The sequence below is a fragment of the Myxocyprinus asiaticus genome, chromosome 17 (genome assembly GCF_019703515.2).
Source record: "Myxocyprinus asiaticus isolate MX2 ecotype Aquarium Trade chromosome 17, UBuf_Myxa_2, whole genome shotgun sequence".
NCBI classification, from domain to species: Eukaryota; Metazoa; Chordata; class Actinopteri; order Cypriniformes; family Catostomidae; genus Myxocyprinus; species Myxocyprinus asiaticus.
In genome coordinates this window covers 6,593,584-6,608,912 of record NC_059360.1, presented here as the reverse complement: position 1 = coordinate 6,608,912, position 15,329 = coordinate 6,593,584, and the positions used below count along the sequence as shown (strand labels likewise).

The 15,329-nt window shown below is 36.6% G+C and overlaps 1 pseudogene; it reads right to left on the bottom strand.

Moving 5' to 3' along the window:
- LOC127454698 (centrosomal protein kizuna-like) overlaps window positions 1-15,329 on the bottom strand; it is a 50,719-nt pseudogene that overhangs the window by 15,564 nt on the left and 19,826 nt on the right.

Genomic DNA, 15,329 nt, shown 5'->3' with positions numbered 1-15,329 from the left:
ACTTTGTCCGATTTGTCCAAACAATGGCTCAAAATAATCAAAATTGTCATCTTTGTTTAAAAGTTATGGCAGTGCAAAGTTAATGACGTCGATGTAAAACTGGATGTGAGGCTGTATATCGGCAATGGTTTGTCCTTTCAATACAAAACTTGGTATGCTTCATCAGGACCATGATATGAGGGTACATGCAAAATTTGGAGACAGCGCCATCTATTGGTAAAAATATGTAAAAAAATGGCTATTTCTGGCCGTAACTTTGGATCTGTATGTCCTAAAATCATGGGGTTGATGCCTGTGGATTCCTTAGGTCATACAGATTTCAACAATACCAATGTTTCTCATGTCAGCCATACTGTTCCTCTGCCACATTGAATTTAATTAAAACGTGATATATCTTCTAAAAGCATTGTCAGATTTAAAAGAAAAATGTTTATGCATCATAAACATCATGTCCTGAGGATAACTGAGCAGTATTGAGACAGCAGCAACTAAAGTTCAAAAGATAATCCACACTTGTGTGCTGACTCTAACCTTGCGATGTCTCTTTGCCATCACCCTGACATGTCAACTAAGTGGCTCAGTGTGTAAAAGCACTGGTTTATATAGTTTCAAAGGTCATGGGTTCGATCTTTAATATACATACTATATAAAGCAAGGTTCTCAAGATTTAATTAAAAAAAATAATTAATTTTGTCAACACTAAACTGACATTTCTAATGTAACTGTTGAGTATTGACTTGTACTCTTAAAGTGATAGTTCACTCAAAAATTACAATTCTGTCATCACTTACTCACCTTCGTGTTGTTGCAAACCTGTATGACTTCCTTTCTTCCACTGAACTTAAAAGATGTTAGGGAGAATGTTATTTTAAGTCACCATTCACTTTAATTGTATGTAAAGTAAGATGCAGTGACAGTGAATGGTGACTGAGACATACTTCCTAACATCTCCTTTGGCATTCTATGGAAGAGGCAAATTCATGCAGACTTGAGGATGAATAATGACGGAAATTAAATTTTTGGGTGAACTGCCCTCTAACTACCCATTAAAGTATTTGTTAAAGGTATCTGCCAAGAACAAGAACATAACATAAGTCAGCACATGATTGCATATGCAAACATATGGGGGAAGGGGCTGGACATCCTCCTTGCACCACTGCAATCATAATTACTGTTATTTCAACACAAGAATAAAAATCCTTTAGATGTTTGAATTTGAGTTTCAACTAGATTTAGGTAAAAATCCAAGATTTGGGGATTTAGTGGCAAGATAATATTAGCTCTGTGTCCTAAACAGAACCTGTGTTGTCTTACTAACTGGCTCTGTACCATAGTTAGTATCCATCCTGCTATTACATGGTTTTAGTCTGCTGTTGAAGGATAAAGATGCCAATTGTCAAATAATGTTTACAGTAGATAACACTACTGACTTCATTATATTCTGCAATTTGCTGTACTATTCTGGGGGGCTGTTTTAAAGCAGAAGGTAGGTGAGAGTGATACCTTGTCATTGTATGTGGAGTTGTTGAGCACTAGGAGTGGAGTAAAGAGCTGAACGATGAGGTCTATGCTGAGGATTCACTGTCGCTGCAGCTGAATGATGTCTGAAACAGTGGTCCCACAGCAGAGCACTGTCAGCTGACAGACACGGCCTTCGCTGCACCAGGAGAAACAAATTTAACACACATCATAACTTACCGCTTGCCTTGATAAGAGACACAACATACACACACACACACACACACACACACACACACACACACTGCGTGCCCAGTTATTAGGCAAATTGTATTCCTCAGGATTAATTTTATTGTTGAATAAACACAATGCTCTCAGTCAATCCAAAATGTTATTGAACCTCAAACCTGAATGTTTAACAAAGAAAAAGTGAGTTTTGTCTTTCTCAGGGGAGTATATAAGTGTGCCCAATTATTAGGCAACTAAATTACAAAAATAATTTTTAGAGTAGGTGCGACAAATAAGTAACAAAAAATGACAATTAAATAAAAATGCTGGCCTTTCAAAAATATCCAATGACCAATACAGCCACCCTTCTTTTCAATAACTGCCATGAGCCTTCCATCCATGGAGTCTGTCAGTTTCTTGATCTGTTCACGATCAACTTTCGCTGAAGCAGCAACCACAGCCTCCCAAATGCTGTTCAAAGAGGTGTATTGTCTTCCCTCACTGTAAATCTCACATTTGAGAAGGGCCCACAAGTTCTCAGTATGATTTAAGTCAGGTGAGGAAGGGGGCCAAGTCATTATTTTGGCATCTTTGAGACCCTTGCTGGCTAGCCAAGCAGTGGATTACTTGGATGCATGTGATGGAGCATTGTCCTGCATAAAGATCATGGCCTTCTTGAATGCTGAGGACGTCTTCCTGTACCACTGCTTGAAGAAAGTACTTTCCAGAAACTGGCAGTAGGTTTGAGAGTTGAGCTTCAGTCCATCTTCAACTCGAAAAGGTCCAACTACCTCATCCTTAATAATAGCAGCCCATACCAGTACCCCTCCTCCACCTTACTGGCTCCTGACTCGAAGTGGTGCCCTGTGTCCATTAGTGATCCAGCCATGGGCCCATCCATCTGGTCCATCAAGAGTCACTCTCATTTCATCTGTCCATAAAACCTTTGAAAAATCTGTCTTCATGTATTTCTTTGCCCAATCTTGACGCTTCAACTTGTGAATATATTCAGTGGTGGTCGTGTTTCAGCCTTCTTGACCTTGGCCATGTCTCTAAGCACTTGACACCTTGTACTTCTGGACACTCCAGATAGGTTGCAGTTCTGGAATATGGTAGCATTGGAGGATAATTGGTTCCTGGTAGCTTCACGTTTAATTCTTCTCAAGTATTTTGCAGTTAATTTGCGCCTTTTCTTCTCCATGCGTTTTTTGCGCCCCAGTTGACTATTCGCAACAAAACATTTGATTGTCCGGTTGTCACGCCTCAATAGTTTGGCTATTTCAAGAGTTTTGCATCCGTCTGAAAGGCATTTTACAATATTTGACTTTTCAGTGTCAGTTAAATCTCTTTTTTGGCCCATTTTACACGAGCTAATGAAGCTGCCTAATAATTATGCACACCTTGATATAAGGTGTTAGTCACTTTCCCCACACCCTCCCTCATTACACAAATACATACCACCTGAAAATGATTGAATCCAATTAGCATTCAAGTTTATATGGTTTGAGTTGGAAAATGTGCATGGAAATAATGATAAGATTAGAATACTCACTTGCCTAATAATTGGGCACGCAGTATATATATATATATATATATATATATATATATATATATATATATATATTTTATATACACACTGGTGGCCAAAAGTTTGGAATAATGTACAGATTTTGCTGTTTCAGAAAGAAATTGGTACTTTAATTCACCAAAGTGGCATTCAACTGACCACAAAGTATAGTCAGGACATTACTGATGTAAAAAACAGCACCATCACAATTTGAAAAAAGTCATTTTTGATCAAATTTAGACAGGCCCCATTTCCAGCAGCCATCACTCCAACACCTTATTCTTGAGTAATCATGCTAAATTGCTAATTTGGTACTAGAAAATCACTTGCCGAACACAGCTGAAAGCTATTTGGTTCGTTAAATGAAGCTTAACATTGTCTTTGCATTTGTTTTTGAATTGGGACAAAGGACAGCTGGCTCTAACAAGTACAGAAAGAGATGTAACTAAACAGATACAACTAAACAAGAGCACAAGTACATCAGAGTCTCTAGTTTGAGAAACAGATTCCTCAAATGTCCTCAGCTGACAGCTTCATTGAATTCTACCAGCTCAACACCAGTTTCATGTACAACAGTACATACGTATATGTATGTATGTATGTATGTATGTATGTGTGTATGTATATATATATATACATACATACATACATACATACATACACACACACACACACACACACACACACACACTGGTGGCCAAATTTTGGAATAATGTACAGATTTTGCTCTTATGGAAAGAAATTGGTACTTTAATATTCACCAAAGTGGCATTCAACTGATCACAATGTATAGTCAGGACATTAATAACGTGAAAAATTACTATTACAATTAAAAAAAAAAAAAAAAAAAAAAAATCAGAACATTAACTTCTTCAAAGAGTTCTCATCAAAAAATCCTCTACATGCAGCAATGACTGCTTTGCAGATCCTTGGCATTCTAGCTGACAGTTTGTCCAGATACTCTGGTGACATTTCACCCCTTGCTTCCTGTAGCACTTGCCATAGATGAGGCTGTCTTGTCACTTCTCATGCACCTTACAGTCTAGCTGATCCCACAAAAGCTCAATGGGGTTAAGATCCATAACACTCTTTTCCAATTATCTGTTGTCCAATGTCTGTTTCTTTGCCCACTCTAACCTTTTTGTTTTTCTGTTTCAAAAGTGGCTTTTTCTTTGCAATTCTTCCCATAAGGCCTGCACCACTGAGTCTTCTCTTTACTGTACATGAAACTGGTGTTGAGCGGGTAGAATTCAATGAAGCTGTCAGCTGAAGAAATGTGAGGTGTCTATTTCTCAAACTAGAGACTCTGATGTACTTATCCTCTTGTTTAGTTGTACATCTGGCCTTCCATTTCTCTTTCTGTCCTTGTTAGAGACAGTTGTCATTTGTCTTTGAAGACTGTAGTGTATACCTTTGTATGAAATCTTCAGTTTTTTGGCAATTTCAAATATTGTATAGCCTTCATTCCTCAAAACAATGATTGACTGACGAGTTTCTAGAGAAATCTGTTTCTTTTTTTTTTTGTGTGTGCAATTTTTGACTTAATATTGAGTCTATTGCATACTGTGGCAACTCAAAAACAAACACAAAGACAATGTTAAGCTTCATTTAACGAACCAAATAGCTTTCAACTGTTTGATATAATGGCAAGTGATTTTCTAGTACCAAATTAGCAATTTAGCATGATTACTGAAGGATAAGGTGTTGGAGTGATGGCTGCTGGAAATGGGGCGTGTCTAGATTTGATAAAAAATGACGTTTTTTCAGATAGTGATGGTGCTGGAACATTATTCCAAACTTTTGGCCACCTGTGTGTGTGTGTGTGCGTGAGATATATATATATATAAACCATCTAATAATCTGCAAGCAAATAGTCAAAGCAAATAACTGCGAGCAATATTGAACATCCTGTTTTTTTTCTGGGGCATGTATGACAAGTGTGTACTGATGGCTCATTGATACAGATGATTAGAACAGTCAATAAGATTTATTCTAATTACTTTCATCTACATTACTCTTTATGATTTTATTAAATTATTATTTATTTAAAATGCACATGGGTGTTTTTTCAACTTATTTCATGTTCATATTATTTAAAATGAACAGATTTTAACTTTTTTTTAGAAGTGACTTAAGAAACTTTTTACCATGTCTTCATCATTTGTTTTTGGAACTTTTTAAATGCTTTTCAATATTTTTTTTTATGAATAGATTTTGTTTTACCCTTGCCCCAGACTCTGACTTTCAATATAAAACTATGAATATCCATTATAAAAATACAAAATTCGCCTAATTTTTAAAACTATGACAATCTAAACAAAGAATGAATTAAAGCGTTTCAATATTTATTTAAATTACAACCATCCTAAAGTTGTGGCATAATTTTCACCACACCAAACAATTTTGCATCTAATGAAGATTTTTTTTTTGGACAAAAGTGTCAGTACAAAGCATGCTTGAGATGAAATACGAGACAAGTGATGTTTGAAGAAAACAAAGAAACATCAAGGTAAATATCCCTTTTGAGCAGCATATTTTTATTTGGCATCATTTTCAATCAAGCTGTAATTTGATTAGGAAGAAAAAAAAGTGTGAAATGTATTTTGAATAAATACAATGTTAGTTATGAAATGTCCATAACTTTTAGAAAAAAAAATACATAAATCTCCTGTTATGCATGTATATAAACTGATAGCTATTGCTAGATAACAAGTTAAATAAACTAGTGAGTGTGAAAAATGTTTAAACAACACTTTATTTTCTAGAAGTACACAATGCTAAAAGTCAATCCAAACTACATGGGAAAAAAAATACAATTATAATTTATATACTGTAATTTTATATTCACACCATAAAAAAAAAAAATGAAATAAATATACAATGTGATCGTATGAATCATAATCAAATGAAGTAAAAAAAAATAAAAATAAAAATAAAAAGTTTATCTATCATATATTGAATGTTATAACCAATTCAGAAAGACAGAACAATTGCTTCTGTCGAGCAAGGGATTGTAGGAAATATTAGCCAAAAAAGCATGCAAAGGTCCACACTTCGCACATCTGCCGGAAATAGTAGACCATCCTGGCTACTTTAGAACCCTTTTTCTAAACATACTACCATTTGAGACATACTAATTCTTATCTCATATACTGTTTAGGGTGGATAGTCTGCACATTGAGACAGGGACAGACTCAAGCAGGGAAAGAAAACACTGTCCCTTGCTTACCTGATGATATCTCTGAGTTTCTGCTCACTGTCTGTGCAGCTTCAGTAGAGCCATATTTCTTTAACGTTGCTGAGACGTTGCTTGATGCAGTCTAGAAGATGACACAATCCTTCCATGTAGAGCCTGGGAACATTTACCAGAATAAGAACAAAAAAACTGTAAGTTCACACTGAATATTTGTTACTGTGTTTAGCACATTATCTTTAAAAGCTGTCTTTCCTCTTCCACTTCTTTTAAGTGCAATTCTATTTTGGTTGAGATTCAACATGAAACGGCATTTGTAACTTATTTTACTTCAGTAATGTGATGTGTTTCCAAATGAAACAGGATATTCAACAGGATATTTATCCATTGGGAATTGATTGGATAGTGAAAAGTGGACATTCAACAGAATGAAGCCAGACCTGTATGAAAGTTTGCAGTCAATTGTGGAGGACTACTTCCTTCCTGAAACACAGACAGAACCCAACTTTGAGGAAGCTTTGTGAAATGTGAAATGTCAAGTTCACCCTCAGAAGCCTCTTGACATATCCTAATGGTTTTACATTTTTAAAATCTATTTATGAATTAAATTACTAAATTTAAGGGTTAGTTCACCCAAAAATGAGTTTGTTTTATGTTGTTTCATGTTGTTTTTATGTAGCACCATGGTCCTGGAGGAACATTGTTTCATTTCACTGTGTACTGTACAAGCTGTATATGGTTGAAATGACAATAAAAGCCACTTGACTTGACATTGCAGGTGAATGGGTGCCATCAGGCAGCTGGCTATTTGACAGTCCAAAAGTCATATTTAGGCAGCATAAAAGAAATCCACATGACTAAAGTCAATCAGTTAATGTCTTCTGAAGCAAACCAATAGATTGGTGTAAGAAACAAATCGATAATTAAAATGTTTTTAACTTTAAATCGTTGCTTCCGCCCTGCGCTGGATTGTTGTTTGAAATTACCTAACTCTCGCGTAATGCAGTGTGATGCTGGCAGGAAGCGATTTTTTGTTTATCGATTTATTTTTTACACAAACCTATCGATTTGCTTCAGAAGACATTAATTGATCGACTTAAGTCCTGTGGATTACTTTTGTTCTGCGTAAATATGCCTTTTGGGCCATCAAATAACCAGCAGACTGATGGCACCCATTCATTGCATTGTATGGACAAACTGAGCTGAAATGTTCTTATAAAAATCTTCCCTCCGGTTCTGCTGAAGATCTGGGATGGCTTAAAGGTATGTAAATCATGAGAGGATTATCATTTTTGAGTGAACTAACCCTTTAACTATTGGCAAGAATGAAAAACTGAGTTACCTACAACAGTAGCCTAAATAGCATGGACAATGTTTTTGAAACAAGCCTTTAAAGACAGAGCTACCATGCGCGGCAAGGTTGTTTATCGATGGTTTATGCTACTGTTGAAGCCATAAGTCCAGGTTTTTACAACTTCATTTTTAAAAAATTCTGTTTAATAGCAGAATTCCTGGTGAAGACCTACACTCCCCATGATCCTGAAGAGAAAAGCTTCACCAGTCAGAGAATCATGGCATACAAAGCGCACCAAACAAACTCTGCAGCTACTGCCCAAATTACTTTCAAACATTCTTAAACTACTTATCTATTTGCAAATATCAGAATAGTATGCAATACAATTTGTATATCTTGTTTTTATACTTATAATCAACAACTTAAATGTAATTGTTTTATATTTTTCCATAGTTTTACATTTGATTACCTCATTCGCAATGCATCATGGTTTTGTATTAATGCCCTTTTAAAAAAGACACTAAATACACTTCTTGTACCCTTGTCTTTTTGTCCATTTTCAAATATTTTTTTGCTTCAAATTAAAGTTTGGTTAATGGCTTAGAACTCTTTTTATGGAGGATTTTATGAAATAATGGAAGAAATTATTTCCGGAACCAAGATGGCTGAAAAAGTGGGCAGACACTGTTGCACTTATAAGACCAGGCCTGTGTCTGAAATCACCCCTTATCTACTATATAGTGCAATATTTCGAGTGTCTGCCATTTTGAAGTAGTGTACAAATTCTGAGTGAACAACTTGTTCCCTACATACGTTTACTCATTCTTACCAACACTGTACTCTGATTTCATGTGTATGGCAGATGTACACTTGTTGACGCTATGTTGCCCATAATCCATTGCGGAGAGAACTGATAAATTGGGGGAGAATGCAAGAAGGAGAGAGACAGTGAGTAAGCAACCGACAGAGAGAGAGAGAGAGAGAGAGAGAGAGAGAGAGGTGCAATTTGCAGCTTTCCTCACTATATTTTATTCAAAAAAAATGCCTCTTCAAGGTCTGAAGCCACACTCATTGTGTCTGTCTCTTGCCAACCTCACCACACTATATATACCATTTTATAAGAATAACAAGTATTATTGTCAAATTCACCCATTCATTTCATTTACTCCTTGCTGATATAGTGCACTTACTGACATCCTTTAAATAGGAAATAGTGAATGAGTGAACAAATGAGCGATTTTGGACACAGCATAGGAATGTGTTAAGAAAGGACTTTAATCATATTAAAAATATTGAAATATATTGAATTTAAAACATATTAGATTTAAAATGCAATTTAAAAGAACTTATGTATGTGACCCTGCATTTCATCTTAGGTGTAAAATGAGAGACATTCTTCTGTCTTTAAGCAATGGATGGCTGTAGAAATGTAAAATATTGTCTGTGCCTCATTTTGTTTTAGTGAATTCATATCTCTCTCACACTGATGTATCAAGCACTGGGTGGCCCTTATAGAAAAGCTTCTGCAAAACACAGGCCCAAATCCTAAACCCCCCACCACATAAAATGGCCAAAAATAATTTATGACAATCTATAATAGGCTCTGGGGTCAGGGGCCACAAAACAATCCCTGCCTCTCTTTTGTAGGTTGTTTCCAGGAAACACCCTGATGAAGCTGCGTGTGAACCCCGTGTGAATAATATCCATGTGCTTTTGGTCCTCCTCGTGCCACCAAAACAGCACCGACCCACCAAGGCTTTAGCAGCAGATTCTTCAAATCCTGCAAGTTGTGAGGTGGAGCCACCGTGGAACAGAATTGTTTGTCCAGAACATCCCACAGATGGTCAATCGGATTGAGATCTGGGGAATTTGGAGGCCAGGGCAATACCTTGAACTCTTCATCATGTTCCTCCATCCATTCCAGAACAATGTGTGCAGTGTGGCAGGGCGCATTATCCTGCTGAAAGAGGCCACTGCCATCAGGGAATACCATTGCCTTGAAGGGGTGTATCTGATCTTCAACGATGTTTAAGTAGGTGGCATGTGTCAAACTGACGTCTACATGAATTTCCAGACTCAGGGTTTCCTAGCAGAACATTGCCCAGAGCATCACACTCCCTCCACCGGCTTGTTGTCTTCCCACAGTGCATCTTGGTACCATCACATCCCCAGGTAAAGGGCACACACATACACGGCCGTCCATGTGATGTAAAAGAAAACAGGACTCGTTGGACCAGGCGACCTTCTTCCACTGCTCCAAGGTCCAGTTCTGATGCTCACTTGCCCTTTGTAGGTGCTTTCGATGGTGGACAGGGGACATCATGGGCACTCTGACCGATCTGCGGCTATGCAGCCCATACACAGCAGGGTGCGATGCACTGTGTGTTGTCACACATTCCTCCCGTAACCAAAGTTTTCTGTGACTTGTGCCACAGTAGACCTTCTGTCTGTTTGGACCAGACAGATAGCCTTCGTTGCTCTCGCACATCGATGAGCCTTGGGCGCCCAACACCCTGTTGCCAGTTTGTGGTTTGTTCCTCATTGGACCACTGTTGGTAGGTACACACCACTGCTGACCGGGAGCACCTCACAAGCCTTAAAGTTTCAGAGATGCTCAGACCCAGTCATCTGGCCATAACAATTTGGCCCTTGTCAAAGTCACTCATGTCTTTACTCCTGCCCATTTCTCCTACATTCAACACGTTGACTACGAGAACTGATTGTTTGCTTACCATCTAAACTACCCAGACCTTGACATATGGCCTTGTAAGGAGAAAATCAACGTTATTCGCTTCTACTGTGAGTGGTCATAATGTTTTTGCTCATCAGTGTATATTCTGCCCCTTAGAAATAGAAATAGGGCACTGATATGTCTATTTATTTCTGAAAAGCATATGAAACTTGAAAATGCCACATTGAGGTACAAATATAATATGAAATAAATGGGTGACGATTCATTACAAATTCAGCATCATACTTGAAAGTGCTTCACACTGGATCCATTACAGGCTGTTTTAGTGTTGGTCTCTTCTTTTTTTTTTGAGACCCTATAATTTTCCGTCATGAAAATTCAGACATTTTGAATTTTCTGAAAAACATACTTTTCGAACTCATCCTAGGCCGTTTGTCTGATTTGCACGAAAATTGGCCTGCATCATCTAGAGGCACTCACGACAAAAAGTTATTCACAGAATTTTGATAAACCATACCGTTTTCGAATGCCACTTCAACAAATTCGATGAAAGTTGCCAGTTCTGCTGCACAGCCAAGCCCCGCTGTTCTCTACTGTTGCTCCGGTGGTTGAGCCACCATCCGCCACCTTTGATGTTAGTAGGCATAATCGCTTTAGTGCCTCAGTTCAGGGAAACGGAGATGGACACATACTTCAGCGCATTGCATCCTCTCTCCATTGGCCGAAAGATGTATGGTCCCTTCTGCTTCAATGTAAGTTGGTTGGCAAGGCTCAGGAGGTCTGTTCTACACTTTCCTTAGAAGAGTGTTTACAGTATGACATGGTTAAAACTGCTATCCTCCATGCACACAAGCTCGTTCCTGAAGCGTACAGACAATGATTCAGGAATCATAAAAAGTTACCCAATCAGACCTTTGTTGAGTTTGCCAGGGAAAAGGGCATTCTTTTTGATAAGTGCTGTGCTGTGAATGATTTACTTCGTTGAGAGAATGTTGGAGGAATTTAAAGGCTGTTTAACAGAGCGAGTTGTGGTTTACCTAAATGAACAGCGTTGTTCGTAGAAGAGTTTGTGCTAACGCACAAAAACGTGTTCACATCTGCCCGATCACAGAGAATGCCAGTTGTCCCGTCTGCTCAATCTCAACTTTCCCAACGAAATCTAGCCCCCCTCAACCTAAAGAGGTAAGCGAATGTTTCTACAGTCACAATATGTCATTGCTAATTGTCTTGCACTGCAGTGCAAACAGTAGCAACAGCCACTTAAATGTGTTGGGTTTGTGAGTTCTGTGATTGAGAATGCTTTACCTTGTGAGGACTTTGATTCAAGTTATAGTCCATTCTTGCTTAAAGGATTAATTTCATTTTCTGTAAACCTGAAGATCAATTAGGAATTCAGATGTTACGTGACACAGGGGCAGCCCAGTCATTCATTGTCACTGATGTTTTACCCTTATCTGAACAGTCATTCATTTTAATATTAAAATGCATTCATATTGGAACTAAAAAGACAATTTTAAGTTGAAATACTCAAAAAGAGAATAGTTTCTCAATACCGACATGATTATACAAAAGTCACGGTAATAATACAATTAATTGCAGTAATAAGGTGCCCTAACTCAAAAACCCTAATAATAGGGACACCAATTACAAGTGAGCAATAATTATTGATTCATCTTACAGAGGTATGTAAAAACACAGTTGTCAAAAATGACCATTAAATCCATTGTCAAACAAATTTTGCATTTGTTGCAGTAATGAGAAAGCAAAGTTTCTGAAACAGGTTATATAGACACAACTACAAAAACATTTTTTTTCTTTTTTTAGTTTTTTTTTTTTTTTGTGAAAAAGTGAGGTGACATGTATCTAGGTTTTGTTTGAACTTGCTGATGCATCATAGTATTTACCTTAATAAGTATTACCTTAAAATGTTGTGTTTTGAAAAGGCAGCCAAAAAGTGTCGCAATACAGAGAAATGGCTTGATGGTCACCATGTTTTTTTTCCATTCTATTATCCAGATAGTGATGTTTGGAACCTCAAATAATCATTTTTATTTACTATGTTGGTCTTCGGTACAGCATACATTGTTGTTTTTGTATTGTTTATATGTAACAGTAATTTCTTTATAATTTAATTTAATAAAAATTATATTAAACAGTCATGTTGTCTGTCTTACCCATTTTTAGTCAGACCTAAAAAAGTTAATTTTACATACTTTTTAAATAAGCTATGCAAAATTTTACCTTAAAATTATAATTTACACATCTCTGCAACCATCACAAAAAATTTAAAACTAATGAATGTCATCCTAAATGTTTCTAAAATAAATAAAATCATAAATTGAATCTGCTGGAAAATTAAATGAGGTCCATCAGTGATGTTCTCTTTCTTCTTCCATCAGGATTTTTAAATAAAGATGGATTTTTTTGGAATGAAGCAGCACACCTTTGGCTTTGACCTTCAAATGACTACAACGCAAGTTAAATGTGCTCTTGTCAGTCAGAATATATGACTTTTACTTAAACATGTTATTTTCCATATTTACAAGAAGTTTGAAAGTAAGTTTTTAAACCATTAACTAATTAGAGTCCTGTGGCAGCGGGGGCGTGGTCAAGCATCTCTCCGGAGAGAGAGAAAGCGGTAAGGACGCTTACACCTGAGCTAAATTATGTCTAACACCTGTCTCTAATTTCAGTGAGCACGGGGAGAGCGGCATAAATAGAGACACACCGCAAATAGAAGAGAGAGAGCCTGGGCACCACAGACGGGAATGAAACAAAGAGTGTTATTATTACAAATGATGAGAGTTTATTTTGTGTAGCGGTGTGCAATTGGAGATTAACTTAGTGGATAACGCAAAGACTGTGAGACTGTAATTGTGCTACAGACGCAGAAAATAAATCCTTACCTAAACAAGGAAAGCTGCTTCTCGCCTCCTCCTTTACAAGTCCAAATTAGAGCAAATTTTTGTCATTAGCTTTTCTAATGTTAGAAAAAAAATTCCTCACTAAACCCTGTGAAAAAAAGAACCTCTGTTTCTGTGAAAATTTAATCAGTGATCTATATTTTTATGGAAAAAAAGATATTGCTATACATTTAACCTATTTATCAAAAGTCATTATCTTCTCTACTAGCAAACATGCTAAGTTTGACTATAATTAAATAAATAACTGCTCTTATTTTTTAATTGTTCTTAAAATGGATGTGTTGTGTATTTGTACCATCAGTTGTCTTAATAAACTACTGTACAGTTAAAGTTTGTGTGCTAAAACTTTACTTGAGTGTATCACATTTTAAAAGGCTATGCAAGTGATCTAGGTTGAGTAACATGTTGAAACAGGGAAAATCAGGTAGACAAAATGCTTTCATATTTACATTAACACCCAACAATGTGCAGAAATAATTATTTAGGTGCTTGAGGAAGCAAGGAATGATCCAATTTTTAAATGGTATTTAACTGTAAATTGAGAATGAAATTATCATTACCACAACTTGCTTATCTTTTCCGAAACACATAACAATGCCTCATAGATTAACAAAGCAAAGAAACATTTAACAATTATTAAAAGCCAACTCTAATCATTTATCCTTAAACCAACCATTACTCACAAACCTTTTTAAAAACTGTTTGGGTTAATCTGAAACACATGGAGTGAAATTGGTGTGTTTCGGTTATTATAGAGTTTTTTTTTTTTTTTTTTTTAAATCAAACTAGGTGAATAGTTATTTGTTTAGAGCCTCTAATTAAAGGTGCTGTTAGCGATTTTGGCCATTCTACTTTCATGAGACTGAGCCATTGAATTATCCATGCCCTTCTTTCCAAAACCCCACAGTCCAAATATACAAAAATGAGTTTTGAGATTGACATGGTGCGGTTTTTACAGTTGTTAAAAACAACAGCACAAAATAGCGCCCTGCACTGACAAATGTAATGAACAACATGGCATAAAAATGGCATTAAGCCTCAATATGTTGCTGTAACTACAATACCATGAGAATGTGCAAAATGACTGACAGGTCGAAAGCGCCAGAGAACGCAGTCCGCGGACACATTTTTGTTTGCTGTTTACATAGTTTAGAGCTGTCACAGAGACAGGTGAGATATCACAATAGGGCTGCTCAATTATTTTGGTCAATACTGAGATCACGATTACTCATTGACTTTGGAAATGTCATGCATTTATTGAACTTTAAAAAAAAAAAGAAAAAAAAATTAAGTGGATTTCCTTGAACTCTAAATGTAAACTGCATTGGGTAGGAAGCTATTGTCACATGATCATTATTTTATGTATGGTAATGTTACGTCCCTCCCCGTCTAGGGTTGAGAAGGGGGTAACAAGGAAATAACAGAAATTCATAAAAATAACTTGGGCAGCTAAAGAGGTATCCTCTCCTGTCCCAGCGCTGTCACAAAGATCACCCAAATCAAATCAAATTTACTTACAAGTTCACACACACACAAAAAAGGGAAGCTTAAAAAGGCTTCAGAAGGGGACCAGGACAAAACAAACATAATTTCCTTCTGTCTAATTTTAAGGAGTACTTTCTAACCTTAACAAAACAAAATTAAAATTAACAAAACGCTTTCCTTACTCCCTCTCTAAACCAAAAACACGAGAAAACATGGTCAACAACAAAAATGGTATCCTCCTCCCTACGGCTTCCAAAAGGAACAAAAAAAGATAAACAATGAACTAAGGAGTCTCTGCGAGTATCAATATCTAAAAATATGAAACAAAGAATCAATACTCACCACCATTACTTCAATAAGCAACAGGTTGTACCATAAACAACAGGTTGTACAATAACAACAGGTAACAACTAAAATAAGTTGAGGAAACACTTAGTATAATACAACAGCTGCTGCTGCTGCTGCGGAAGGAGAAACCCATCTCAGCA